Source organism: Talpa occidentalis, unplaced genomic scaffold, assembly GCF_014898055.3.
Source record: "Talpa occidentalis isolate TD23 unplaced genomic scaffold, MPIMG_talOcc4v2.1 talOcc4.17, whole genome shotgun sequence".
NCBI classification, from domain to species: domain Eukaryota; kingdom Metazoa; phylum Chordata; class Mammalia; order Eulipotyphla; family Talpidae; genus Talpa; species Talpa occidentalis.
This window is the reverse complement of record NW_023601754.1, coordinates 16,589,193-16,615,116: the sequence shown is the minus strand read 5'-3', so window position 1 is coordinate 16,615,116 and position 25,924 is coordinate 16,589,193. Positions and strand designations below refer to the sequence as shown.

Below are 25,924 nucleotides of genomic sequence, written 5' to 3'. Positions count from 1 at the left end.
TCACAGCTAAGAATGTTGGGGGTAGTTTTCTTATGTGGACTCATGGAATTTTCAAGTTAACAATAATTTGGAAATCACCAGTGTTTCCTAAAGATCATTTCATTATACATCTCTCCTCTCTGTAGCCAACATAATAACGCACTTTGCAAAGTTTCTATTCTGTTGGTAGAGATGCATACCAATACCTCTCTTGAGAGTCAGTGGCAAAGATTGTATGGCATGTTTAACTTAATGTTTTTCAAACTCACTTGACCAGCAGAGTATCGTCTTTTTATTCTTTTCATGATAACTGTTGCTATTCTGTAAGAATGTTTTTATAAACTCTGTGTGAGATAGTGATATAACCTAACCTCTGCCCACTGAATTCATTTCCTCTTCAACATGCCTGGTAGATCATCATCCATATCCATTTTGACACCTCAAGTTACACAGAGCTCGCTAGCTTTCAAGACAGATTCACTCCACAGCTAAAAATAATCACCAGCATATTGGATCTTGCTCCTCTTGACCATTATTGCCATCTTTGGTTTTAGTTCTGCCACTTATTGTAGATACATGACATTTCAAGGTAGTTCTGTGTTTCTTAGCCTTAAATTCTTCTTTTATCTTGTTATTTTTCAAACCATGTACCCTACCTCCCTTTCTCAATTAGAGCTGCTGCTTTTTCTATGACGTGCGTTCCCTCACCACCACCCCCACCACCATGGACATTTTTAACAGATTTCTTTAGCCAAGATCTAATATATTAAAAGACTTGATCACCTCCTGTATCAGAAATTTCCTGAGTTTGAACACAGGAATTTATTCATTTCAGTTACATTTTAGGAGCTTAAGAAATTAATTTTCACTGTATTCATTAAATTGATTAACAAAGAGAGACTTCCTTCCTCATATGTCACACCCTCTAATTTTTCTAGGAGGAAATTCATTTAAAAAAAAAAGGACTTTAGACTGTTAGTAGGTCTATTAAATTACACCATCTCACCCTACATTCCTGGTCTTACATAATTGGGCTAATAATACACCGTCTTTATTTTTCCCTCCAATCTTTATGCAGTGTGCTATTAGAAAAAACACCTAATACTAGCCTGTTTATTGCCCACAAGGAATCCATCTCATGCTTATAAAATCTCTAGGTGTTCATTTCTAGGAGCCGCTACATTCATAAACTGAATCCCACTCCACAGGTATTTACTTCACCTATAAATGTGCCCTTCTTTGCTCAGTGTTATTTCTCAGTACTGGACTTTGGTTCTGAAAGTGTCACAAGTTGCCCCTTCTGGCTGTGGTCATCATGTCCTGACTAATACTGGGTAAATAGTGAGTTATCTTGGTGTAGGAAACACTTAGCTAGGTGTTTTACATATTTTTTTTTCATTGCAATCACCCTAAAAGAGATAAGGAAAGATAAGAAAACTGAGGTTTATGCAGACCAGGTCCTCATCGTGGTCATTCTGTACATTTAAGGCCTAGAGTCAGGACTCAGTGCAGTTCCATAGTGAAAAACACTCACGTGCTGAATTACACTTTAGTAGTTGTAGGTAGAACTGATAGCAGTATTTTTTTTTTTTTAAGATTTATGTATTTATTTATACAAGCATGGGGTACTGTCAGAAGCGCGGGAAGTTGAGAAAATTCACCAGAGCGGGGAACAGAACAGGCAGACTGACGAAATACACTGCTGAGGGGAGCAGCGGGCGCAGCAGGAGGGATCTGCGCGCTATGTGGGACCCTTTCAGGTGGCCGGGGATCGAACCGGCGCTGCAGAGGCTGCGGGCAGCTTTGCAGCCCAGTGCTTAACTACTGTGCCACCAGGGCAGGCCCTGCTAGCAGTCTTCTATGTAGCACCTTCCATTTGGAAAATGAATTCCTGCCTGCAGTGGGTCCTTTGCAGCCTCCTTCCCTTCCATCCCTTCCTTCTTCCCTTTCTTTCTCTCTCTTGCATGCAGGTACGGGCAAAAGCACATGTACTCATGCACGTGCACGCATACACACACACACCCTCTCTTATCTCTCATCAGTCCCTTCTGCTCCCTCTCCTTTTCCATTTTTCTTCAGTAATTTCACTCAGTTTCCCCATCATCTTTCCTTTTTGCCTCTCTAAGCTATACAGAAGTCTTTTCCAGAATGGAAAAGCCTTGCTCTAGAATTAAGAGGGACTCAGAACTGAAGCTCAGGAGTCTTGGCCTCTTTTCTGATTGACTCCTGATTCTGGGTTCATGGCTCTCACACTCTCTCCCCAGAGGAATTACAGACATGAGTATTTTTATGTGCCACACAGAGAGGATAAAAGAGTAAAATGTGGCTGCTGTGTATTGAGCTGCATTATTTGCCTCATTCTATACCAACCACTTTACATACCTTTCCTTGTAGTATTCTTTTTGACAACAGTCCTACTATGTGAAGTTATATTCCCACTTAACAAAGAAAACAATGGTCACCAAATTTCCATATCCATACTTAGTTTCTGGTGGAGCTGGGCATCAACTCAGGTTCAATATTCCAAATTCCCGTTCTGCAAACCACTGCCCCAAAGTGAATGCCGCAAAACTAAAGAGTATGTGTGGTGTGCAGTAGAAAGGCTTTTGTGATTATTGAATAAGTTTGGGGCATTCTTGGTTAAATGAAATTCAGTGGGTTCCCACCGGAGGTGAACGGCGGCTCAGGATTTGGCACAGTCACACTCTGCCTCTTTCCTGACAACACTGTGCAGCTGCCTCAGTGGCTGCCAGGAGGAGGCTAGACAGTGCATTAAAAACACACCTATTTTTAAGGCTGTGCAGAGTCCAAAGACATTAATAAGAATGCATACTTATGCTAAATGACATTGCAAATGTAACTGTCACACATCCTTGTTTCTTCTAAAGATAATTCATAACCAAAAGGCGGGCACATGTTTCAGTGGTGACAACAGCAGAACAATCCCTTACTCCTGATTGCTGCCTTTTCAGTAATTAACACGCGCCATATAGATTGAAAGGTCATTTCTTACCCTCTTTTTCTCTAAGAGTTTTTAATATTTACCAAATAGTGTCGCATTATTGGAAATGTCATGGGCTTTACAGCATAGGGGTGATGCCACGCAGTGATTCATGAGGACTTCATTCATTAAGAAAATTACAACTCATTTATTTGGGTGCTATTTCTCTTCTCTCAAAGAATTCTCTGATTAAAAAAGTGAATTATGTTGACTTGCTTTTATAACATATGTGGCTTCCAATTAAAATTTTAAAAATAATGTGTCTCAGCCTTAAATATGTATTTTGGTCTTAGTGATCAGTAGACGTTCAATGCAAAAGTTGTGAAGGCAAACGCAATGCAGTTCAGAGGAGAATTCTTTTTCCTTCTTCAAATTGCATGACATCTCTGTTGGACTGGTTTTTCTAACCAGACAGCAGGGAGCCATCCTTGAAAAACCACCTCTGTTCCCCATGTCCAGTCTATCACCAGGTTCTGCCTATTTTACTTCTAAAACTTTAAACTTGGTGGGGCGAAGCATATATTGTTTAAAAATGAACAATGGTGTAAAAAATTTTTAAAAATTAATTGAAAAAGTTAAAAATAATAAAAAAAAACTTTTTATTTAAATCTGTTCCCTCTCAGAACCTTGACTCTTTCTCTAACCATTTAATTGTTGCCACCATGACAACATTCTGACTAGATTTCCTTCTGCCCACTCTCCTCCTGCACCCCCACTCTGCATAGTAGCTGGAGAAGTGTTTTAGAAACTATGATAAAAGACTTGGTATTTTTCCCCATTACATTGTGGACCAAGGTTCTTATAAAACATAAGATAATGGCAATAAAGATGTGCTCATATGTGGCAGCAGTCAGAATGCTGTGGATGTAGAGAGATTTTTAAAATACATATATAAATCAGATCACATCCATCCTCCCCGATTCTGATTTCAATTAAAATACAAACTAAAATAGCATCACCTACATGTCCCAGCCGATCAGACTGCTGTGCTCCTGCCCAGTATGTCTTCTGGGCTTTCAAGTCCTCAGAATGTGTGTTTGCAGATAACCCTCTCTGCAGTGCTTTCCTCTCTTGCTGCTTAACGCCTAAATTCTTCAGGTCTGATCTTAAATATCTCTTAATGCCTCAAATGCTCTATCTACGAACACTGCTAATGACATTTTACTCTGTTCCCATTAAAAGATGGGCTCTATTTCCACCCTTTGAATGTGGTAGGCTCTGCTTGTCAGGAGAATGCAGTGAAGGGAATTCTGTGTCAGTTTTCAGCCTTGACCTTGCTACTGACCATTTGCATGTCTGTCTGTTGGATTAGGCACTAGAAGAATGTTTCCTCCAAATTAAAACATACTGTTGCCCAAGATCCTCCATGCCGTGAGGAAGCCCAGGCTTGCCACAGGGAGAGGCTCCATTTAGAGATGGATGCCTGATCAGTTCACATGCCAGGGAAATGAGTGAGGAAGCCTTCACGTGACTCCCATCTCAGCCACCGTTAACTGCGTCCATTGAGACCTCAAGTGAGAAGTACTCAGATGAGCTCTCTACACCAGACCCACACCAATAATAAACTCTTGCTTTTAGTCACTGTTTTCCTTGTTATATGGCAACAAATAACTGGACGAAGATCTCCCTGCTGTTATTTGATAGTTACCTGTTGTTTTCCCTTTATGGATTGTAAATGGTAAATATTGCTATGAGTCCTTTATCATTTTGGATTTGCTTCAGAAGCAGAACCTGAGATGATGATTTCATTGCAGGTGCTCCTAGGTCACATAAAAAGATAATTTTCCTGCATTAAGTATGCATTTCCTTTTTCCTGCCTACTGGATGTTTAGATGCAAAATTGCCTCAATAATCAAAGGACTGAACAGCTTATAGTTAAATTTACCTTTTGTTTGTCACTATCCAAGGAGGTGGTCCCAGGAGCAACTCAAGGATGGGTCTACTGGGGACCCTATAGAGACTGTGGAAAATTCCTCACACTTGTCCTGCAGCCAGGGAATGCAAAAAGCTGGTCATCTACCAACTCCCGCCATCCTTGATTGGGGGTCACTTTTGTTAACTCTCTGACACTTTAGCCTGTACAGCAAGAAGGTTCAGCACATTTCTGCACCTGGAGAATGGCTTTAGGCAGAGAAGAGCAGGTCACCTGTATAGAAAACTCCGTAGGAACCTGTGGGGTGGGAGGAGGAGGTGCTGTTAGCTGTAAGTTACCCGGAGCAGAAGGCAGGTCTGTTTCATTTCCTGGTGTCCATAGGGCATGCAACAGATATTTGTTGAATGAGTAAAAGGAAAGACGCCTCATTTTATAAGACTGTAGTCATGATCTATATTCTAGAAGTCTCAGGTTTTGCTGTTGACCTTGGCACACCCTCTCCAGACCCTGATTCTCTGCATTATGAAATAGCAGGGCTGGGGTGCATGATTTCCATAAATCCTCCCAGCACAATATCCTATGCCTTATGAATAGTGTGTGTGTGTAACCTTATTAGACCAAGAGATCATATCCCAAGACAAAGAAATTAGTTGGCTTTACCAAGAAAAACTGTTTTAACAAGAAAGTGTAACTAATGGAATCATGAGAATTACACTGCAATACTTCGTTCTTTTAAAAGGTTAATTATTAAATAAATTGGGCTACATATACACAATGGAATTATTTAGCAGCTATTAAAATCAAGTTTATGAGGCGTATTCATGCCATTGAAATGCAGGCATATATTATATATGAAAATGTGTGTGAACAAATATATATCTAGAAGAAAAAGATCTGTGCTGTCATTGCAGGTTGGTGAGATAATTGGTGTTTTTTATTTTCAGATTTAAACTTAATTTATACCTTCCAAGTTATGGACAATAGGCATGTGTTATTTTTATGATCAGAACTTATATAACAAGTGTACATATAAATGTGTTCAAGTGGTGTGAAGTTAAGAAAATGCTATCAAGGAAACTGGCCCTCCTCCTGACCTCACTCACTTGCTCATTGTCCTTATGTAGACGTTGAAATTTACACAAGATGTGTGAAGACTGTTGCATAAATGCATATGCAGGCTTTCTCATTTATATATATATTTATATATATTTAATATATTTATATATATTCTAATATATATTTATATATTTAGTACATATAAATATTAAATATATGTTAAATATATATGTATATATATAAAATTCACACACATATATGTGTGTGTATATATATCACACTGAATCTTGTATCTTTCACAGTCTGTATCTATGAAATGGGTATATCATACAGAATTTACATAATAGTTGCAGAAATCAAAGGATATAATTATTATGAGTACATTTAAGGACAAATAAGCTAAGCTATGATGAGAAATGGGCTTAGAAAATAATCAGTAGAGTACGTCACAATAAGTAGTTTCAAAGATAGGGGCATGATAGGCTTGTTCATTCTTCCGGAGTCCAGCAACTACTCCTGGGCACCCTAGTAGGTGATCTAGGGTTAGAAGACATGGGTGGTCTGAGGCACTGAAATAAGCTTAGAGAAGAGGGCATGAGGGAGGGCTCTATGATCCTGTTTTCAAGTGTTTAAAAGATACAACACAATAGCAGCTTACTGAGACTTAGTGTTACAGGCTAAATTGTGTCCCCCCCCGCCCACCGAATTCATTGAAGTCCCAAACCCCAGTACCTTAGAATGTGAGTGTATTTGGATAAAGGTCTTTAAAGAGATGATTGAGTTAAAATGAGGCCATTAGAGGTGGGCTCATCATGACTGCTGTTTTTATTAGACACTAGGAATAACAACGTGAAGAGGGAGCAAGAGAGTGGCCATCTGAAAGCCAAGAAGTCAAGCCTCAGAGGAAATCCACCCTGTTATCACCTTAATCTTGAACTTGCAGCATCTAGAACTGTGGGAAAATAAATTTCTGTTGTTGAAGCCACCTAATGTGTGATATTTTGTTATGGAAACCCTGGAAAACTAATACAGACATTAAGTAATTTATTGATTCATATATTCATCATTTATATAGGCCAGGGTGGGTGTGTCTTAGTCAGTTTGAGTTCTATAAGAAAATACCATACACTGAGTAGCTTAAACAACAGCCATTTGTTTCTCTCAGTTCCAGAGGCTAGAAGACCAAGACATTCAATTTCTGGTTAGTTTGTCAGCAGCCTCCTCCTTGCTGTGTACGCATATAATCTTCTCTCTCTTTATGACACTTACCTTGTAACAGTCCCAGCCTTCATCTAACTCGTTACCTTTTAAAGGTCCCAAATTCCATCACATTGTGGGGGTTAGGGCTTCAACATATGACTTTGGGGAGAGCACAAATATTCAGTCCACAATAAGGTGCTAGAATGAAATCATGTTTAAAGAAATCAGAGGACAACCAAGTTTCATTCTGTATGAAGAAATGTACGGACTCAAGAGCAGTATTAGAGTGGATGCCCCACTTAGCCAGCCCATACATTTGTTTGTTGAGGGTCCATCGTATCCAAAACCCTATCTAGATTGCTCTGGATAGGACTAAGCAAAGGTAGAAAATAGACTCCCAACATTACAGCAGTGAGTTGGTGGTGCATAGAATTTCCCAAAGAAATACTACGTGAATCACACATCCTCTTTTCTTCCTACCCCTCAAATTTTATTGGTTTGCAATTGGTCACATAACTATATATTGGGGGAGAACAACTTCACACCTCCAAATGTGCGCATGCCTCGTTCGCCTGCCACCCATGTTCCGGTGCTAAAACCCCATCTCCTCCTCCCTCTCCATCCCCTGTGGTAACCGTTATATTGCTGACAGACTCTAAGACTGACTTTTGTTCTGTTTTGCGAGTTTCTTTGGTTATTTACATTCTGTCAGTGAATGAGGCCATCCAGCTCTCTTTCACTTTCCGACTTATTTCACTTAACATCATTACCTAAAGATCCATCCGTTTTGTCTCCCATAGCACTATTTCATCTTTATGAATAACTGTGTAGTATTCCATTGAGTACATAGTCTACAGTTTCTTTATCCAGTCATCTGTCCGTAGGCATTTAGATTGGTTACATGACTTTGCTGTTGTGAATAATACTGCTCTGAGCAGAGGTGGGCACAAAATATTTTTATATTGGTGTTTCCATATGCTTTGGGTAAATACCTAGGAGTGGCATTGCTAGCTCATGTGACATTTCCACTTTTATCTTTTTGAGGAATCTTCATGCCATATTCCACAGAGGCTGTGCCAAATTACAATGTCACCAACAATGGATGAGGGTTCTTTGACTCCTTTGTTATAAATTAACTGCTCTTATATGTGTGGCTTATTGCTGGGTTCTCAATTCTATTCCATTGGTCTGTGAGACTTTTTATTTAATATGCTATTTTTATTTCTGTCACTTTGCAATGTAGTTTGAAGTCTGGGAATAGAACTATTCATCTTTTTTTTTTTTTTTTTCAGGATTGCCCTACTTAGTCAGGATCTTTTGAAGTTCCATGTAAATTTCAATAATGTTTGTTCTATTTCTTTGAAAAAATGACACTGAAATTTTTGATAGGAATTATATTGAATGTTTACATTGCTTTGGGTAAGATGGCCATTGTAACCATGTTAATTTTCCAATCCATGAACAAGGAATATCTTTGTTTCTTTGTGTCCTCGATTTCTTTTTTAACAATGTCCTGTAGTTTTTACTAGACAGGTCTTTCACTTCCTTTGTTGTGTTTATTCCCAGATAGTTTATTCTTTTGGAAGCATTTGTAAATGAAATTGTTTTCTTGATTTTTTTCTTCTAGTTCATTGTATGTAGGAACACAACTGAGTTTTGTATATTGATTTTTGTAGCCTGTCACTTTACTGATCTGTGTTTCTGAAGTGTTTTATTGGAGTCTATAGGGTCTTTTATGTATATTATTATGTAGCCTACAAATAGTGATAGTTTTACCACTTCTTTCCCAATCTGAATTAATTTTATATCTTTCTCTTGCCTAATTCTCCTAGCTAGAACTTCCATTATTTGTTGAACAGTATTGGCAAAGTAGACATCATTGTCCTGCTCCTGATCTTAGGGAAATGCTTTCAGTCTTTCACTATTAAGTATGATGATGTCTGTGAGGTTGTCATAGATGGTCTTTACTATGTTGAGCTAACCTTTTATTCACATTTTACTGAGTTTTTATCATCAATGTTGAATCTTGTCAAATGCTTTTCCAGATTCTATTGAGAGAATCATGTGATTTTTTTTTAACCTTTTTCATTGTTGATGTGGTAAACGACATTGATTGATTTGTATATGTTGAACCAATGTTGCATCCTGGGAATGAATCCCACTTGGCATATTGATGGATTTGTTTTGTCAAGATTTTGTTGAGAGTATTTGCTCTGTTTTCATCAGAGATGTTCATGTGTATGTAGTGTGTGTGTTTATGCTATCTTTAATTTTGCAATCAAGGTAATCTTGGCCTCATGAACAGTTTTTGGAAACTGTTTTGTCCCTCTTCAGTTATTTTGTAGTGTTTGAGAGGAATAAGTCTTAGATCCTCTTTGAAGACATAGAATTCCTTAGTGAAGCCATCTGGTCCTGGGCTGCTTCTCCATGGGAGAGTCTTGATTTCTCTTTAGATTTCTGTGCTTGTAACTGGTCTGTTCAGGCTATTGATATTTCACCCTGATTCAGTTTGAAGGTGTATATGGTTCTAAAAATATGTCGATTTCTTAAAGATTATCCGATTTTTGATATAAATATGTTCATAGTAGTCTCTTAAGATCCTCCGATTTTCTCACTCATTATAATTTCTCTCCTTTTAGATTTTATTAGCACTTTCTTCCCCTTTTTTTGAAGATGTATTTTTATTTATTTATGCATAGAAGAACTGGCGTGTATGTAGGCCAGAGGTATAGGGGTGAGGGGGGCAGGATTCACTACATAGAGTGGGGAGCAGAACAGGCAAATGTACTGAAATACACTGCTGAGGAAGCAGCAGGTGAGCCATGTGGATTGTCTCCCTGGCCTGGAATTGAACTCATACCACAGGGGCTGGTGGTAGCTTGATAGTATTGAGACTTTAACCCCTGTGCCACCAGGGAGGACCTGCTACCCTTTTTTCTTATTTGAACCTAGCTTAAGGGGCTATCAATTTTCTTTTCAAAAAACAGTTATTGGTTTTATTGACCTTTGAGCTATCTTTTTGGTTTCTGTCTGTTATTTCCACTCTAATTTTTATTTTGTTTCCTCTGCTGAGTTTTGGTTTTATCTGTTATACTTTTTCTAGTTTATTCAGATATAAAATTAAAGTTTTTTCTTATTTATTGATATGTACATGTATGGCTATGTATTTCCTCTTAACACTGCTTTTTAGTGCATTCCATATATTCTGGTAGTTCTTTCATTTTTGTTTGACTCCAAATAAGTTTTTTAACTTCTTTGATTTCCTCACTGATACAGGATTTATCTAAAAATGATTTTAGTCTTCCCACATGCTCTTCTTCACAGTAATGCTAACGCTCTCCAACCCTCCAACTAACTAGAACTACATTCTATTTTATTTCCCTTAATTCTAAGCCCAGATATGGCATCCAATAACTTTTAAATATACTGCATGAAAGATTAAATAATCTTTGTCTCTGCTCTTCTTTGGGACATGCACCTTGGGAACTATGAGTCAGCATGTAACAAAACAAAACCAGCTACCCTGAACTCCTTGGACAGGAGAGCTTGCATGGGGATGGAGAGGCCACACACAGGTGGAGAGAGATGCCCCAGCTGCTGCAAGTCCACTGTTGACAAGTCTTTTCAGTCCAGTACCAGACTGAGAGTGAAGAAGCCTTTGAAATGACCCCAGTCTCTGCTCCATTTCACTGCAAACTCATGAGACACTCTGGGTCAGAGCTATGCAGCTACTCCTGAATTCCTGACCTCTAGAAACTAGGAGACATAATTGATGACTATTGTTATTTTAAGTCACTAAGTTTTGGGGTGATTTGTTCTACTGCAATAGATAACATCGGGTTTAAGCAGTGGGGAAGGTGTAAATTGACATATCACTAAGTCACTTCCAATTCCAAGTCTATACTTAGGTCATCATTATTCATGACAATTAATAAAAGATGATGAAGGCTTATCCACAGGCCAGCCTGGTTCAGGTGGAAGCCCTGGTCTTGGGCTTAATAAAGCTATTCTGTCACCCATGACGCTCTTTATGTGATGACTTATATGTGTGTACTGTGCTTTTCATTTCATGTTGCCCTACGTAAAAACATTCATGTAACTTTGTTATTAACAGTGGCCAAATAGAAATTAATCAGTGGAAAGAGAGAGCCAGCTCTTTAACTGATGGCTACAAATGTGGTCATGGGACAAGGTCCTATTAAAGTTTGTGGCTGTATATCTTTTATATATTCCATCTGGAATTGTTCCCCCCACTAATGCAAAAAGCACCCATAGACTCGTAAGACAATAAAAACATCTCCAAAGAGGGTATCACAGACAATTTTTGTTACTTGAAAGTTACTGCAATTTAAAATTTTTTTGTAGCTGCTTTTTGGATGGACTTGCTAAAGTCATTCAGTCATTTGGCATAACATGGACATTAATGCATTTTCTCACCTGTAACTTTCCATTTTCATCCTTAATAGATTTAGTAGTTAAGAATACAGAATTTTATACTGATTCTGTCTAAATAGAAAAATCAAAGATGATAATCTGAAAAAGCATCTAGAACATAGATATGTTAAGGCCTGTGGTATGTATGTGTGTGCATGTGTATCTCCTACCATGTGGCAGGCACTGTACTACTCAGCAGAGATGCAATGGGAACAAAAAATAGCACACCTGGTTTTCATCTTTATGAAACTTATAGTCTAGTTAGAAAGATAAAGAGTCAGGGGCCTCCCTGGGGGTGCAGGCATTTGAACACTGCACTGTGAAGCTGTCCTCAGTCTCTGTAGCACCGGTTCAATCCTGGCCGGCTGGGGAGGGTCCCACATGGCGAGCAGAACTCTCCTATCTCGCCCACTGCTCCCCTCAGCAGCATATTTTGTCAGTCTGCCTGTTCTGTTCCCCGCTGTCTCTCTGGTGAGTCCTCTTAACCTTCCGTGCATCTGGCCTTTACCCCAGTTCTTGTATAAATAAAATAAATCTTAAAAAAAAGTCAGATAAACAAACCAAAAAAAAATTAGTCACATTGAGGATGTGAAACAGAAGATTCTTATATGACTAGTTGAAGAATATATTTTAGAACAACCCCACTTAGGAAACCAGTTTGGTATTATTTGCTAAAACAATGCTGGATGTATCTTACCACAGTGCGTGTACAGTGTCGACCAAAAGAAGAGTTAGAATGGTCATTGGAACACTGTTTGCCATAGCTACAAAATATAAATGGCATAGAGATGTCCCTCAACTGTAGAATATGACAGAAATTTGGGTTAGTATAATTGAATGCCATGTAGTCATGACATGATCCGCAACTACACAGAGCAGTGTGATGGCTCTAACCAACATAACATTGAGTAAAAATGCACGCTGTGTAATTCCATTCTCATGGAAGTACAAAACTTGGGGAAGTTGTTATATGCTATGAGAATAAAGAGAGTGGTAACCCTTGCTGAGGAGGTAACTAGAAATAGGTGTGGTGGGGCAGGGAGCTGCTTATCAGTGCTGGTCATGTTCTGCTTTTAGATCTAGGAGTTGTAACATGGATGTGCTCATTTTTCTACGTTACACGGTATTACAGAAAGCTAAAATGGTCAGTGGCTCCCTGTTGTCTGCAGGTTTAATTTTAAGGTCTCATGAATGAGAATTAAAACTCCCAAATATTGAGTTCTAGTCTGTTTTGTGTCTCTCTTCCTTCCCTTCTCTGCCAGTATTCACCTAGCTGAACTAACCTCTGTTTCTCAACAGCACCGTGCCACTTGGTGTTTTCTTCAGTCTAAGTGTGGTTTTCTTTTCTGGGATACCCCATTTCTTTCACTCCCATATAGTGTCCCTTGCCATTAGATGCTCAGGTTCACTCTAACATGTAGCAAGAAATCATTCCAAATTGCTCTCTCCACACTCGTATTTCACCTCGTATACCATTCAGTTCCTTTGTTACCTTTTTTGTTATGTTTAAAATGATCCATTTCCATGTCTAATGACCCATCTCTCAACCCCTACAACCCTGAGACTGATCACCTCAGTGTAGGTATCTCATCTAGTATTTCTTTTATTTCCCAAGTTCCTGGAATAGCTTCTGACATGCTGTATGTGCCAGTATTTGCTGGAATAACAAATATGTGAGTGGATACTGGAATAAATGTGACTTGGGATACCTATATAACTATATTCTCAAATAAGAAAAGAATCTGGGGGCATCCCAATATGAGAAAGAGCAAAACTATCAACTCAAATCAAGCAGGGGAAGGGACTTCTAGAGTATTCTACAGAATTGGTGTCACCAGGTAGAATAATTATTGATGCAGGTTGGATGAAGAAAACCTTAAGGGGAGGGAAAAAAAAGACCATTTAACAAGGGGATGCTAAAGGCAATTTCCATACAATAGAAAATCCATACTACTGCTTATCGCTGATTGTTGCCTCTCATTTACACAAGCAGCATTCATTCAGTCATTCATTCATAACTCTTTATTGGGTAGTGAACTACATGCCAGGTGCTGTGATAGGTGCTGGAGGTCCGAGGTGATCAAGTACTGACTGTGGTCATTAGATGGGTTCAGCTTGATTATTGAGAACCAGGAAGCATTTCCATTATATCATCTACCCTTGATGTCTTTGGTAACACTGTTTTATTACTTCAAACATTTCTAAATAGTCCCAGAATGTCTTGTATTGTTTCACCAGCTGCCAAACTTGAGCCTTTATGTATTCCATAAGCAGTAAAATAAAAGCATGTTTTCCTTTTGAACACTAATAATCCAAAAAGAAGAGAAATTTTAAGTATTCTCTATCAAGGAGAAAAAACATTTTTTTCTGATTTTCCTTATGAAAGGCTTCAGCTTGCTATTGGGAGTCATTGAGTTACACTGAGAAGTTTGGTGAAGCATTATCTCTGCTTCATTGATAAATAGGTCATCAGGAGGAAAGTGCTAGAATGATAAAATGTGATCTCTTTCATAACCTTAGTCTCTGTTACTGTCAAAAATTAGTTTGCCACTTAGGAGACCTCTTTTTAAGTAATAGTTAAATATACTAGGACCCAGGATTCACTGAACAAACCCCAGCTTACTTGGTTTTCCGTGTTCCTAAGTGTTAATCACAACCACCCTGCTCGGTAATGATCCCAGGAAGAACTAGCAGCTTCCTGCTGTTCACTCTTACCTTTTATTTATAACTGTGCACAAGGCACACATCGCATTACATTTAATAAGCTGGCTGTACATCTCTCTTCCTTGGCTGCAAATTTGTGAAGTGGAGATAGCATGCCAGTTCACCTTTCTATTCCTGACCCTGGGATCAGTGTGTGGCAGATTTTGAAAATCTTCTATTTGTGGAATCAGTTGAATGAGTGTCTTATCTTGGACACTCAAATTATTTCTCCAAAGAGATGTCTCTGTTGTGCTTTGCCTTCATTCTGATCATGTGGAATCTTTTGACTCTAAATTGACTTGTGGGGATGAATTTAAGCCCTAGGTTGGAAAATATCCACCACAAAGATTCTGGATGTCGATGCTTTTACTGATGAAGAAGACACACTGACAAATTCAAATGCATCCCCCCAAACAGAGAACTAGGGGGGATGTGTGCTTCCACCCCTCTGGGACTCCTACTGCCCGCTACAGAGGGAAGTCTGTCTTAGAAAGTTGGCGTGACTGTCGTATGCTCAGCTGTCATTTTTTTTCTCACATTTATTCTGAATGAGTACAATCCATCCATCAGCGCTTAAAGAGTTTTCCAACAGTACATTGACCTTGAATGCGGCACATTGATTTTCAGTAACGCACCACAAATAGGGTCGTTACTGAGTCACCCAACAGTGAATGTGATTGGGAACAGATTTCTGAAATTCCAATAGGGTGCCACCTGCCCTGGATGATGGATCAGCCTACTGTAAGCCATCAATCCTTGCCGAGGTCTTGAAAAGGGTGACACCTGTATGAAATTTATCATTATGTATACCACCAGGCCAGCATTAGACCATAACTGGGCTTTTCTGTGATGGTCCAGCCTCATAGGTAAATGGTCTGTTTTGTTTGTAGCAGCATTTATTTACCGAAATGCTTTCCTGAGAAGGAACCACTGGTGCTGGTGACAAAGATGTAAGCACTGTAGGGAATTACATCTGCAGCAAGGATTGAGCGATAGATAAAAAGCCTATGTCTTAAGCTGTTAGAGGTTAACGCCAGATCAATTAAGGTGATTGTTTCTTAGATTGCATTGGACAAATGTACACACACAAAGGGGACATTAGCACAACTAGAAGAGAAGAACAAAGAGAAATTAACCATCACGAAACCCCAAATCAAACTGGAAAGTGATTTCATGTTCTTTTGAAATGCTAAATTATCTTAATGAAGAGTTGTCTTCTGAAATGAAACTCCTGTATCCTTTTTTACTTTAAAGAAACCTTAGCATAAGAGTTTTTACTGAGAACTGGATAATTGTAAGGGCCATTCTAGTTTTGCCAAAATACACATTTTGGAATCGGTGTGTATTTTTTAAATGATAGTGTTTTATTAATATAAGTAAACATAACACTCTTTTCTTTTTTAAATCTGCTGTCTGAAGCCGCCACTGCCCCAGGAACATGGCAGACATTAGACTACCCAGTAACCTCAGCATGCAGATTTGATCTTTTTCCCCATATTACAGATGTGGAAACTAAGAGTCAGAGACCTCAAGGAAGTTGCTGAGTTTACAGTTATCAGTAGCAGAACTGAGGTTAGAAATCTGGTCTCTTCTCTCTGGTGACAAGCCCCCTCCTCACACAGGCACATTTTCCACTATTGCTCATTTAGCATGAGAAAGTAAGTTACTGTCATTTAGATATAACACCTTGTTCTAATCTCAGCCACCCTCTCGCCCTTAAAAGCAGCAAGTCAGAGCAGATTTATCCTGACCCTTGGGCCAGAAGGGTTAACAGCTACAGTGAGGTGCGTGCACTTTGCAGAGGTGCTCCCTGGGGAGCTGCTATACTCGTGATCAGCCTTCTGTAATTCCAAGTTGCTTGGGAAAGGGGAAAGTGTTTGGAGGGGGTCTGAGTATTATCCTTGCTTGTGAAATGCACACCCTGACCCACCACTCCTGTCTCCTTGTTTCAGGCACCCCCGTGTCAGATGTGCAGGATTCTCCCACAGTCCCAGGGACTGACATCCTGCCACATAGGGCCTGATGATAGGTGATGATAGGTGCGGGTGCCATAGTCAAAATCTAGCCCAAACTGCTCAAAGGAAGGTTTGGAAAATGCTCCTCTGACTTTTATAATTAAGACCCGCTTTTGGTGGGGGATTCAGTGTCTGTAATCAGAATGAGCAGCTTGGTGAGATTCTGTTCCTGGAAGTCTTACCTTCCTGATTTACTTTCTAGAGCAAAGGAAGAGCTCTGGTTGCAAATAGAACTTCCTCCCTCCTTCCTCCCTGCCTTGATCCCTTAATTCTTTTCAATCCCCTCTTTTCTCCCAAATTCAAGTTTGGAAGCCCAGAGGACTCTGGTCTGTGTGGTTTTGTAGAGGCAATGCCTTCTATGTCTTCAAGTTTTGAGCACTTAGCATCAAGCTTATATGTGTAGCAGACCTTTCATATATGTTCACTGAAAGATCAAAACAGTAACAGAGAGACAATCAATGTCTGGAACATCTCCTGCAGCTGCCATTCTTTCACCTCACTGCGTCTGAGAGAACCACATGGCATCATCAAGGCAAAGATCATGGTCTGTCCATGATGCTGCCGTGTGGACAGGAGGATTTTCCTAGGATTTATGGGCTCACTGTTAGAATAATGCTGTTGCCTGAAGGATGCATCCCTGTGTCTTATGTACAGTAGAAAATTAACAAGTATCCATTGAAAAACACAAGTAGTTGTTGAATAAATACATGATAAGCATCTGTTCAGTGACTGAATATATGCAGAGTGAATTGCTGAATGAAGAGATAGATGGCTATTTCTTGAATGACTAGACATAACTTGGCTATGTAAAGTTTCCCACACTACTAGGGATTCAAGCTGAACTGATACAGTAAACAACTTTAAATCTAAACTTGTCAATACGTTATGTCCAAACTGCCTACATCTAAACTCCCCAACTACACAATTGATTGAATTGATTGCATGGAAGCCTGTGCTCAAAATTCCAAAAACTTCCAAACAATTCAAGTTTCCGTGTCTAAAGATAACCTCCCACTCATTTTTGCTATTCGTTTTCTCATTTTTGAATGACGAGAATAATGGCATCCTGGATAGTGGCGTACATGTGTGTGTTCAGGGTAGGAATGGGGCGTCATATACTTCGATTCGGGAGCTATCAGTATTCATAAAGGAAACCCAGCACATGACAAATGTGATTAGAAACGACTGTCAAATAATGACAAATAAGTTCTAATAAAAACAGACACAATCTTAACAATTACTTGAAATGCAGGTATTTATCAAACAGAGCAAGATTAAAAATGACCATATTGCATTAAAGAAATCAAACTGATGGAATTTTAAATATGCAACTTGGCTGTTTCCCTTTGCTCACGCCTTCCTCTTTACCAAGTGCCTTGCAAGGGAGAAATGAGGTGGGAGTGAATTTAAACAAAGAATGTTCTAATGTGCACTGACGCACTCACATTTTTTTTTTTTTTTTACCAGTGTGCTCTCCAGAGTTTAACACTGCAGAAAAATGTGACCCCAGTCTGCAGGAGAATGGGGCTGGTGATACCTCTTAGACTCCAACGGGGAGAAACAATGGATAGACAAGCAAATAGCTGCGCACAACCCGGTGGGTGTGGGGAATTCCCCAGCCCCTTGGGAACTGTCGTCCAAGGGGCATCCATCACTAATGAAAATGTCCAGATGGACTGATCCGTGGAAAAACAACTAACCAGACACTGATGATTAGGAATCCTTTCTCTTTCTCCTCTTGTCAATTTATTAATTATCCATCATTATAGTAGGAACTTTAAAGAAATGCTGTGAATCTCGCCCAAAAGGTACCAGAATCGTCAAAGAAATCCTTATATACAAGTTATTCAGCTCATTCTGTAAGTGATGAACTTTTTAAAAACTATCAGTATTAATAATATTGTTCCAGTTGTCACTATGATTTATAACATATTAATATGGAACATCTTTAAAAGCTCTTAAAAATTAAATGGAATTACTTTACTGAATGTTGTCTACATGCCAGGTACTGAGATGAACATTGTGCAGGCTTTTATAGGCCTGAAGCTTATGTCATTTGGGAATTTCAGAAACCATACAATATAATAAATACAAAATCAGGTATGTAGTGAGTATTTAGAGTGAGAAGACTACAAATTTTACATGCTTTCAAGCATAACAAGCAGTAAATACTTGCAGGGTCTTGGAATGAACTTCTGAAAAGAAAGGTCTCAGAAAGTGAGCTTCGTCAGTGAAGTGAACCTGATGGTATTCTGACTCTGTGTGGGACAATGCTATTTAAATCTCCTCACAACCCTACAAAATAAAAACACTTTACGTCATGCTGTAGGGGAAGAGACCGTGGCTTGCAGATCTTAAATTGCTGAACCATGGTCGCGGAGGCGAGATTTGCACTTAGCTCTGTGACCAAAGGTGATGCTCCAGATTGTTCCACAATTCTTCCTTATGGCAAGTCTGCATTTCGTATGACCCCTCTGATTAAAAAGACAAAAATTACACAGTGTGGGAATCTAGGAACTTGCAGGAGATAGAGAGAAGAGGCAAGGGCCTTTCGGGAATATAAGAGAATAATGTGCTAAGGCAAGGTGTCATGACAGGCCGTTTCAGTTGAGCAGAGCAGGAGTCAGAGCGGATTTCCACGGGCAGGAGGTTAGTCTTCAGCATGGTCGCTGTAGAAAATTGTGGCAATTCCAGTCTCTTCTCCAAGTTATTCATTAGTCCCTCAGGACTAGCTACCACCCTTGAAAGTCTGAACAAGAGCACTGGGGAGTAAGGCATCCTCACGGTGAGAGGCAGTCATATTGCTATCATTTTTAAGACTTTTTTGTTGTTTCCCCATGCCCAGCAGGGTATAGTCTGACCCTGACTAACCCTTCGACCTCATTTTACACCACCTTCTACTTATTCCCTTTGCTCCCAATTCCTGGGTTTTCTCAGTTCCTGAAACCGATCAACTTTCCTCCCAATTTGAAGGCTGTGTGTGTGCTTTGCCCTGTCCTGGAAGTGCTGCAGCTGGCTACTTTGGGATTACAGAGCTCATCTTAAATGGTGAATCCCTAGGAGACCTTTCCTGGCACCCTAGTCACTCCTGGCCCCACCCTCCTTTGGTGTCTTTCTTGGATCTTCCTCCCTTCTTGACTTTGACCAAGTACATTATGACCTTGTTTTTCTATTCTCTTGTTTTTAGGAAACCTCTCCACTAGAATGTGATTTCCACGAGCAGGTTCAGGGATGAAGGAGCCTCCGTCTTGCTCCACATTATTGCCCTGTCTTTATGTCCTTTCCATCGAAGTATTTCTAATATTTATTGAAGGGATGATTTTTTAACTGATGTATGATCAGATGTATCCAATTTTTGTTCCTCGTCTTAGAATAGAGCGCCTGTAATTAGGAGGCGATAATGACCTTGAGCAGGCTATGCCTGTCCCGTTGCAGGGAGGGGAGTGAATAGAGAGGTGGGGAAACAGGCAAAGAGGATGCAGGCAACACAAATTTTCTGTAAATAAAAGGTGCATTATTCCCCCCATCTCTGATCTGTTACCTCTGTGCGCCCAGTCGATGGTTCTCTTGCTGGTTACCAAGTGAGAGCAAAAACCTACCTGGAAATGTCACTGCTTGGATGATCTCAGGTGTGGAACTGCTCTTTTCAGGGGATGTGGAGAGGATGACAAGGGTCAAGGTCAGCAGACAAGCTGCCTGTCTGGCTGGCTGCTTTGTGTGAGCTTCCTGTTTACCCTGAAACTCTCAGACCAGTCATTGTCCTTCCCCACTGGGTGGACTTCCCATCTCCCCGCACAAGAACATGGAAAAAGGGGAAAATTCAAAAACATATCATCCAAGCTGCGATGGCTGAAAGCAACAGGCCGATTTGGAAAGAGCACAGGTGTGAGGATCAGAGGGAAATGGAGTGAGTCTTAGCTCTGCTATTCAGGAAGGTGTGGGGCCTCTGCGTTATCATTCAATGTCTCAGTCTCAATTTACTTATCCATCAGATGAGAACAACAGAAACTCCTCCATCACACAACTTTTATTGTTGCAAAATGGAAAGTACACGTGAAGTGTTGAGCACAATGCCCGGCACCTAGTCAGCATCACCACACAGTGAGAAGCTTCTAGTAGTAGCAGTCCTGGCAGGGTAATGGCGCCAGTGCTAGAGAGGAGGGGTCTGCAGTCCTCTGCCCGTGGTGCTTGTGGGGTCAGGAAGAGGCCCAGGAGTTGGAATAGGGGGGCGGTGTTGACAGCTGTAATGCTGGGAGGAGGTGATAGAACAGGGTGGGGGGTGGTAGTTGTAGTCATGGTTGTAGCAGCAGCAGGAGGAATTGTTACATGGGGGTGCTGATGGTAGTTATTGTGGCAGGAGAAGAGTTCTCAATAGGGTAGCAGTTGTATTTGTAATAATTACAACAGTGGGGGGAAGTTACATGTGTTATGTAACTTGCGGTGATCTTAGTTGTAGTAGTAGTGAAGGAAACAGTAATAGTTTGAAAAGTTGGAAGGAACAGTATTAGCCACTAGTATTAACAGTAGTTCTGATAGCAACATCAGTAGTAGTGGTCATACTAAAGATGGTCTTGATACATTCCATCCTCTTGGGCCATGTTCTCAAGGTTGAGAACTGAATGAGAATTTAGTGTCAAATGCTGACTAATTTGGAAGAATCCTTGCCTGTTGTGAAGTTTCTAAAGATGGATGGATGTGCCCTATAAAAAAATGAAATGGCTTCCAAGAGGTTGTAGCAGATGACCCCGGAGGCTGTCACAGGGGAGCAGTGGGCTTCGTGAGGCAGAGACAAGGCAGCGCGCATGAGTAACTATGAATTATGCTCCATCTCATCCATTACCCTGAGCAGTAGTGAGGAGCGAAATGAAAAGAAAGGAGGGACTGGAATTGGTCGTGTGCTTATCCAATACCAGGCATTGCCACTTACCCCTATATTCCTTGCAGAAGGGAGAGTATATCATAATATATATTAGAAGCAGCGCAGGGAAGCATCGACACTTGGCCAGGTCACACAGCTGTGCATGGAGCACTGGGCTGCAGCCCACTGAGGACATGCCCAGATTCCTCTAGCTTGTTTGTGTCCTCTGGAAGGTGGTGTTGGGCTATTAAGCACAGAAGTCTTAGTATCCTCTTGTTCTCTTACTAACTCACGGACATTAATGTGTCTTCAGTCGGACTATAAAGTCATCAAGAGAAATCAGAGAATTTTCTTACACATGGTGCCCATTTAAAACAAATAAACCCACCAAAACAAACCATACAAAAGACTTTGTTGCTCAACGATCATGTGCCAGCAGTTGCTGTCCCAACAAAGTTATTTGTACAAATAACTAGAGGAAAATTGAATGAGTGTTCAGACATGGGTTTGGTTTGGTTTTTGATAGAAAGCAGACAGAGAGGGGAGAGAGGTAAGTGTATATACAGCCCTATCCCTTATTATCTAAGAATTAAGAGGATAACAAATTGCACTGCCTCCCTGAGCCTTAGCTTCTACCTCTCTAAAACCATCGAACTTCTCTCTCCATGTTGGGATTTAATGCACAGCTTGGTGCCTGGCAATTGGCAAGTTGCAGCTACAGGCAGAGGAACAGGAGAGCCAGCCCTGGCTCAGACATTGACTAGTTGGGTGTTCTTGGACAGGCTCTTCACCGCTTGTTGCCCCAGTTTCCTCACCTCTCCAGTGGGGTGAGAATAATAGGGCCCTGTTAGAGGAAGGACTCTGATTAAATACGCAATTCCTGTCTTTGGGATTGTTTGGCACAAAAGTTAATGCCCAACAACTTTCTGGAATTGGCTGCAGTTATTATCCATGTTCTGTAAGGTGGTGTGAGAGTCACCGTGAGGCAGGCTAATGTGCTCAACGAAAGAGAGGGATCTGAGGTGGGCCTTGAAGCAGACATTTTTCTAGAAGGCTAAGAGCCCGCGCTGCTTCCAGGCGCAGGAAACAGCATAAGCGTGGTGCTGGCAAAGGGTGTGGCTTTCATAGAGAATCTGGAGCACATTTCCTGCGAGTTCTGCATGCCCACCTCGGGGAGCTGGGACTGTGGGGCTGAGGCATCTGCAGTGACCACCCCCCATATTCTGACAGTGGCAGAATTCACACATTGATATTCCACCAGTCTCCATGTATTTCACTCTGCACACTGTGTACTGATTTGTCACTTTTTTAGGGTAAGATTATGTCTCTGAGTAAGCTGATTAGTGTTAGACTGATTGTTTTAAAATAACTCAAGCGGCATCTGAATTTATTTACATACATGATATTGCCTTCTATAAACACAGCTGTATGCAGAAAGAAAATTCAACGGTATTTTAGGAAGTTAAGCCAACAGTTTAGCTGTAATAAAGGCAGGCCTTCTCCTTCTGGTTTCTCTTTATTTTTTTCTTTCTGGATTAAGTTTTTCCATGCGGTTTTGGCCTTGAGTACTGCTGCCCAGGGGGATCTCAGGTCCTGAGGGGTTGAAGCTCCGGCGGCCGTGGGGAGAGCAGTCACCAGCAGGCAGTGTCTTTGCAGGAGGCGACTCTTCGCGGAAAGTGAGCTGGTGTCTGAGCCGCATGTGAATTTCCCAAGGCCATGTTGGCTGCCATGCTGGGGTGAAAACCAGCGTGAATGTGGGGGCTGTTCCTCACGTCTGCCTGTGCAGAGAAAGCCTTTTTCATGCTGGAATAGATCCTGTCCACGGGACTCTGAAAGTCTAGGACCTTAAAGAGTCAGGCAGTCAGTAAGAAGGTATGAAAATGACTTTATAATTACAAATATGCTCAGTATTTGTACTTAGCAACCAAGTACAGGCAAGAGATGAGTATGTTTAGCCTGGATGTGGATGGGGAAAGGCAAGTAAGAGAAACGCCTTTGAAAAGCTAGGGTGTACGCTGAGAACGGGAGATTGAATACGAACCACATGGCTGTAGAGGTGAGGCTGCCCATGAAGGCAGAACAAATAGGCACGTGGAGGCCTCGCTGTGGATTTTCACTTCATCCTCCCAGCAGTGGGAACCCGTTGATGGGTCTCAGCCACGGAGTGACCTGGTCAGATTTGTGCTTCCAATAGATCACTTGGAGTGCCAGGGAGAGTGGATTTGTAGGGGAGCCAACAATGCATGTGGCACGTCAGTCAGTCGGCAACCGCAGAAGTACAAGGAGAGGCGAGGTGATTAAGACTAAAGGAGATGGAAATAGATGGAGGGAGAAGTTGGGGGTTGAATCGATGGGGTTAATGTTTGATTGGATGTGAGGAAAGGGAATGTCAGGGCCAATTACTTTTTTTTTTTCCCTGAGCAACATTATGGACAGTGGTGCCATTTAAGGAGATAGAACAGATAGGAGAGAACCGGGTGCGGGTTGGAGCAAGGAAATGAAGTGCTCTCTTTGACTTCTGTCAAATGTAAGACGATTGTAGTCTTCTAACAGGAGACAGCGAGCAGACAGAAGATGCGCAGATCTGAAGGTCCCAGGGAAGATCGGCGCTCCAAAAATTATTTGGAGATCAAGTCTGTGAAACCATGGGAGGGGGTGAAATTACGAAGGGAATGAGTGGAGGGAAAACCACTCTCTTTGTTAAAGTACACTTGAAGCTCTGAAATAATGGGGGGAAAGCCCTGCTGTGTGCAGAGACATCTGTTACACCATTTATGATGGGGAGATAAATTCCCAATAAGTAGGAAGTGATTAAATAAAATTTGGCTCAAAAACTTGGTGAAGCATTAAATAATTATGTAGCTGTGAATTACTGTAGATACATAAGCACCCTATATATACAAAAAATGTGCCCTTTTATTATAAAAATTGTTTGAGTTGTTTCTTGGAGTGGCTGTGTGAAGTAGGGCTGCTGTGAGCCACTCTCTTTTGTAAACACCTGGAAGTGGGGTTTCTGGGTTACATGGTGTGTACAGAACTCTATTAAGAAATTGCCGAATGGTTTTCCAAAGTAGCTGTACCATTTCACATCCCCAGCAGTGACGTAGGAGAGTTCCTGTTGCTCTAGATTCTCACCAGTATTTGTTTATATCTGACCTTCAGATTCCCGCCATTCTAGAGGAGATAGTTACAGTTATTGACCTTCATTTCTGTAGTTTCAAATGAGGTTGAGTGTATTTTCGCATGCATTTTTGCTATTTGTATCACACTCTCTGGGAAAGTGTGTATTTAAACATTTTGCCCCTCTTACTGAATTCAAGACATTTTTTGATATGCTGGCTATAATGATTTTTTTTTTTAAGATTATTTATTTATACAAGAACCAGAGTACAGGCCAGATGCGCGGGAGGGTGAGAGGATCCACCAGAGACAGAGGAGGGAGCAGAACAGGCGGGCTGAGGAAAACACTGCTGAGGGGAGCGGCGGGTGAGATAGGAGAGGTCCGCCGCGCCATGTGGGACCCTCGCTGGCCAGTCGGCTGGGATCAAACCAGCACTGCAGAGGCTGCGGACAGCTCCACAGTGTGGTGCTCAACCACCTGCGCCACAGGGGAGGCCCTGGCTATAATGTTTTATCAGATATTTTTTTTACAAATATTTTCTCCAGGTAACTTTTTTAAATAGAAAAGCAATATATCAATTCTTTATCTTTTACATGATTTTGATCTCCTTCAATTTAAGTATGTATGCACTTGCTTTAATAGACAGCTATACTGGTGATCTGTTTCTTTGTGAAGGAACTTTGGGCTTTTTGTGTCTTTCAGAGGATTTGCAAATTTTACCTGGTATCTAATGTATTGAAATGAAGTTGCTCCTAATATTTCCTTATTGCAGTAGTAATTTTAACGCATGGCAGATCTGTTACGATCTTTTGGTGATACCTCAGTAATTCGTGTTCCTGCCCTCCCTGCTTCTCTCCGTGTGTGTGTGTGTGTGTGTGTGTGTGTGCGCACGCGCGCATGCACTCAGTCTGACTAAAGTTTACCAGTTTCATATTGTAGATCTTTTCAAGAACCTGCTTCATGTTTCATTGCTAGTTTTTGTTTCCTTTCTTGGTGGTGGTTCTTATTTGTTTGCTTTAGCTTTCTTTGCTTTAATTTTGTTTTCCAGTTTAAGATGGAAGCTTAGACCATTGATTTTTTCCTAATATAAGCATTTAGTGATATAATTTTCCCTGTAAGTACTGCTTAAGCTGCATCTCACAGATTTTAATATCTTGTGTTATTTAATAGTTTATAGTTTAATTTTCCAGTGTCCGGAAATTTTTTAACCTATTCTTCCATAATTGATTACTAGTTTAACTTCATTATAGCCAAAGGACATAGTTTGACATGATCAACTGTTAAATTAATTGAACTGCTTTATGACCCAGCACCAGAATATAATGTTTAAACTTGAATATTCTGTGTGCACCAAAAAATAATGGGTATTATGCTATTAGTGGGTGGAGTGACTTTTTATATTAAGTAGGTCAAATTGGTTGATAGCATTGTTTGAGTTTTCTACATTCTTACTGATTTTCTGTCAACCTGTTCTATTGTTTACTGAGACCGGAGTCTTGAAGTCTCCAAATATAATTGTGGATTTGTCAATTCTTTTCAGTTGTCATACTTTGCTTCATGTAATCTGAAGCTCTCTATTAGGTATGCATACATTTAGGATTGTTATGGCCTTTGATGAATTGAACCTTTGATCATAAGAAATATCCTTCTTTATCCCTCATTGCTATTCCTAGTTCTAAAGTCT

General features: G+C 40.5%; 1 long non-coding RNA gene across 1 annotated transcript in view; it reads left to right on the top strand.

The window, feature by feature from the left end:
- Positions 1 to 6,888, top strand: part of LOC119249106 (uncharacterized) — a 78,480-nt gene extending 71,592 nt beyond the window's left edge. Inside the window, exon 3 of the long non-coding RNA XR_005126067.2 lies at positions 6,742 to 6,888. This is a non-coding gene — a long non-coding RNA (uncharacterized LOC119249106). The remainder of the gene's footprint in view (positions 1 to 6,741) is intronic.
- Positions 6,889 to 25,924: the final 19,036 nt, after the last annotated feature.